Raw genomic sequence first — 5,244 nt, 5'->3', positions numbered from 1 at the left:
CTACAGACTTTGAAGAAATTATTGATTTGTTTGCAAGAGAAAAAGCCCGCCGCAAGCGATTTTAAACAATTAGTTCATTATACAATGACATTCATTGATGTATTCAAATAAACAGTGCAAATAACTTTTTTGTAAGGAATTGAAAATATAAATCGTAGCGCACCATCGAAAAATTTTTTTTGGGGGGCGGCACTTTTCGTATCTACCTAGGGCAGCGCTTAGGCTAAATCCGGCCCTGTGTTTTGAACGATGCCGTTCTGTTTGCTTTTATTTTTCGTGTACTTTTGCATTATCAAAAAAAAACGTCCTGTCTGAAAGTGCCGCTCCCCAGACGTGCCGCCCGGGGCGGTCCGCCCCCCCCGCCCCCCCCTAGCTACGCCACTGTATTTTGTCAAAATTTACCAGTGGTTGACGGTCACAGGTATGAACGGCTTTGCCGATTGGTCCTGCAAATCCATGGGGGCCAGTAATTGGACCATTTATCTTTTGAAAAAGATACCTGAGAGGAATCTCATTGGCATGCAACAGGTAGATACACCATTATGGTTTACCTAGTGACTCTTCAATTAATCGAATGATTCCTTTCTTTACACCAGTATTGACGCCTGTTCAATCAGTAGGCTACCAATTACATTGAGTTCATTTGTATCTACCTCCCTTTTTTCTAAATAATCTAACAACTTTGAAGCTATTTCAGCCCCTGTCCCGTTACTTGCAAAAACATGCCCGAAGTAAAATGATCCTGGTTCTGCTATAATTGTCATGTGTTCCTCTGATATTATTTTACGATAAAATTTGCCATCAACCTCTTTTGCAACATTGTCTTATCTTTTCCGCCATCAAAATATAAACCTGTAATCTTTGTGCTGGCTTCACCCGACAAAGCTGTGCGTTTCTTCATCCTTTTCTGCGAACTTTGCTTCTGTCGATCACCAAGGAGTTGCCGCCTTGAACATCAGCATGAACAGAACTCGCTATGGCTTCTGCTGCCCTATCTGAGACTCCATATCTGTCACAAATGGTTGCCATTGTTTGCAAAGATTTGGGGAAGACCTTTCTCTTCTTTGGACAGGAAGCATCTATATATAATATGTACCACTATTGTTAGGACATTCTGTGTCACTGTTACTGTCACTGTGATGATGCAGACGACTAAGTTGCACAACTTCTTGTGGTCATTTCACAATGCTTTAACAATGTTCTTCTTTTGTTTCTTTTTTCTAGCTTTCGTATTTCTGCTTTATCAATACTACCAATAATCATTTGCCTGGTATTTCTTTGATTTATCAGAAATTCTACGACACATTGCAATATAGGCTAACTGAAAAACATGGCTTGAGTCAATTAATATGGACAAGACTGTAACTATTTCTGGTACAAGATGAACACTTTTGAACAGGTCTGCAATACGCAATCATACGTAGAGAACGTAGCCTATATATCTATAAAAAAAAAATGAAAGAAGAAATAGTAGAAATGGAAAAAATGCAAAAAGACATAATTTGGCGGCCATATTGGATTTGGTGACGTCATAATTTGCTCACGCTGTCATCATATGTATTTCTAGTGTTTTTTGACATGAACGAAGAAAGCTTGTTGAAATATGATGAAAATTGGGCAAGTATTGGCAAAGTTATGGTGAATTTACTGTATTTTCAAGCAAAATTGGCGGCCATCTTTGATTTGTGGATTGAGATTCATCAAGACATTATTTTTTTTATTTATTTTTTTCACAAATGTGTTTTTCATGAATAAAAGCAACTTTTTAGGGGGCTATGTTTTTGAATTTCGCAAAAAAGTTATTTTTACTCCACCCTACTGTCCAGCATGGCAAAATAAAAATCAACTTCGAAACAAAATTATTATGCGCAAATTTTGAAACTAGGAAAGGAATAAGACTATAATAAAAGCAGATGGAAGAGACGGTAACAGTTATAAAGAATCAAATTCTATACACATTTCTGCACAGTTTACAATCAGCATGAAATCAATTTGAATACGCCAAACAAGCACTGATAATAGTTTTTTCTTTTTATATAAATAACGAGAAAGAAATGTCATCATTGGATCGAAAAATTGTGTCTCCTGGTCCTGACTCCGCAGATCCTCCCCTGGAGAGGGAGTTTGTGAAATCTTTCAAAAGTAACCGAATGAAATGACAGGAACCGTGACGGTGATCTACGTTGCCATGCCACGTTGTGCAGAACAAGCTGCCATGCAATATCAGTCAAGCGGAACAGTGGAAAATTACAAAAAGGAAGTGAGTTTTGCTTCAGGGTATTCTACGCTTTGTTGCGTCACCTAAATGACATGTTTGCGCGGGAAACTCACTTCTGCCCACTACCGGCATTTTAAATGCAAGTCATGTTAGTTGATTGGTTTGGTATTGAATCTTTATCCTCGGACTGGCCAAGCCTCGATTGGTTATTCCTGGTAGCTTCGCATACTTGTAGTGGCTCTTGACGCAGGGCCGGTTACCGAGATTGACAAAGTGAAGTTTTTCGATTGTTGAAGTGATCTTGCCAGAGATTTATTCCATTCACTAGGTGCCGCTGAATGGAGAGCAGTCCTCAAATGCGTTGCTCAAGCGCACACCCCGGGACTCGAACCAGCGCCGTGTGATCTTGAGTCGAGCGCGTAAGCAATTAAGTTAACGGACGGACAGTTTTCGTTATTACGACTTGTCTGGAACGAAAACGATAGCACTTGCTACAACAATCGACAGAGAAAAATAAATTAAATTGAATCAACACGTTAACAAACGGAGAGGTGGCAAAAGCAAAGTTAAAGACGTGCCAGAATAGTTATCATGTACTGTAGTAAGAGTACATGTCTGTAGCTAGCATGGCCACAAAACCCAAAAAAACAAACAAACAAAAACAAAGAGAAGCACACGCGCAACAAAAACAACAAAAGCTCCAAGCGGTGTTTCTTAACGTTTACAAGTATGCCGAACCTTCTCAACATCTCCCAAGTTCACGGCAAATCCCAATAAAACTGCAATGAACAACTTACATTTGTTTATATGCAAAATTTTACCTAGTTACCATGAACAAAATTAAGTTTATTTAAGCAATCCCTGGGTTTTCACCAGTGATCTATGTCCTGATGATGTTAATGAATGTTGGAATGAATAAGCTGGTGGACAAGTGTGTCCTGATGATGTTGAGGAATAGTGGAATGGATGAGCTGGTGGATAAGTGTATCCTGATGATGTTAATGGGTGAGCTGGTGGATAAGTGTATCCTGATGATGTTAATGGATGAGCTGGTGGATAAGTGTGTCCTGATGATGTTCATGAATAAGCTGGTGGATAAGTGTGTCTTGATGATGTTGTTGGATGAGCTGGTGGACAAGTGTGTCCTGATGATGTTGATGGATAACTTATGGACAAGTGTGTCCTGATGATGTTGATGGATAACTTATGGAAAAGTGTGTCCTGATGATGTTGATGGATGAGCTGGTGGACAAGTGTGTCCTGGTGATGTTGATGGATGAGCTGGTGGACAAGTGTGTCCTGGTGATGTTGATGGATGAGCTGGTGGATAAGTGTGTCCTGATTATGTTGATGGATGAGCTGGTGGATAAGTGTCTCCTGATAATGTTGATGGATGAGCTGGTAGATAAGTGTGTCCTGATTATGTTGATGGATGAGCTGGTGGATAAGTGTGTTATGATGATGTTGATGGATGAGCTGGTGGATAAGTGTGTCATGGTGATGTTGATGGATGAACTGGTGGACAAGTGTGTCCTGATGATGTTGATGGATGAGCTGGTGGATAAGTGTGTCCTGATGATGTTGATGGATAAGCTGGTGGACAAGTGTGTCCTGATGATGTTGATGGATGAGCTGGTGGATAAGTGTGTCCTGATGAAATTGATACTGACGCATACCTTCCGGACGTTTGCTATGAAGTGTTGCTGTTGAAATCTACAAACGTAAAAATACTGCGTAGCTGCTGGTCCGCAATATTGTTTGGGTAATCTTGTGTACGTGGGTACAGGGGCGCCGGAACAATTTTTGACTAGGGGGCGAGATTACGAAAAAAAGGGCACTTTTGTTTACTAAAAGGCCAATTTTTTTTCAAGTTTTAAAATAAGATATAGCGATAATGCTAATCTATCAGCTCACTACAGTATGTATTGAGTAATGATAGCCTACAAGTGTTCGGTATACAAAGAAGGGCATCATGCTATGTTATAATGATGTAACCTACTGTCAAGCCTTAAAGCAGCCTGCGGCCATGGCCGCTAAGTAGTGCTTGAATGACCGCCGGTGCTACCTCCTCAATCGGCCAAGTTTGGCCGCCGGTCTCTTCTAGCCAATCATTTAATTTCGCAATAGAATGATCGTGGATTAACTGTCGAAAATATGTGCAGTAGAATTCGCCTATAGTGACACCTGTTGCAAAGTCCCGTTTGCATACGCAACAGTTGAGTAGAATTTGGCTATAGTGACACTTCGGTTATGGTGACATTTTTTTCGCGGTCCCTTCAGGTGTCACTATAGGCGAATTCTACTGTAGTATCAAAGAGTGACGCAAAATTAGGTCAGCGCGTCATAATCGCCACTGTTGCATTGTGCGGGAATATTGTTTATTGATGGAATATATTCATCTGCGATCACCAGAGCTGTAAGTCTTGTTTGTAATTTCCGACGTTTATTTTAACAAAGTCTTAATCCAAAGTGCTAATTTACGTCGGCTGGCAATATTGTCGTTTTTATGTCGATTCGATGTTGTCGGACATTGAATCGTTGTTAAAAAGGAGAACTAGATTAGTTGACATCCGAGGGGAAAACATTTTTTGATCATATTTTTGCAAAAATTATTATGCTTCTTTTAGTAATGTCTTTCACATCATTAAAATGCTTATTTTATTACCTTGCCGTCATCGTCAACACATGTCGAACGTTGTTTTTCGTTGCTAAACAGAATTCTAGGGGAGTGGCGAACTTCTTTAAAATCAGCCACATTGGAGACACTCGTGCGAGTGTCGTTAGATTTAGATGGTCCCGCAGTACTGGATTACAATCTCGATAAAGCAGTTATTGCGTGGTGCAACGATTCTATTGTAGGACGTCGCCCAGGCCCAGACTTCAACAACGCTGAGTGATCATTTTAGCAGTGTTGCAAGTTTAATTATATTTACTTGTGCTATCGTTATTTTTATTTTGTATTTTGGCCTCCAAGCACGCAGATTTGGCCGCCGGGAAGGAGCTCCCGGTAGGCCACGATGACTGCC

Source organism: Aplidium turbinatum, chromosome 2 (genome assembly GCF_918807975.1).
Source record: "Aplidium turbinatum chromosome 2, kaAplTurb1.1, whole genome shotgun sequence".
NCBI lineage: Eukaryota > Metazoa > Chordata > Ascidiacea > Aplousobranchia > Polyclinidae > Aplidium > Aplidium turbinatum.
This window is presented reverse-complemented; position numbering follows the sequence as displayed.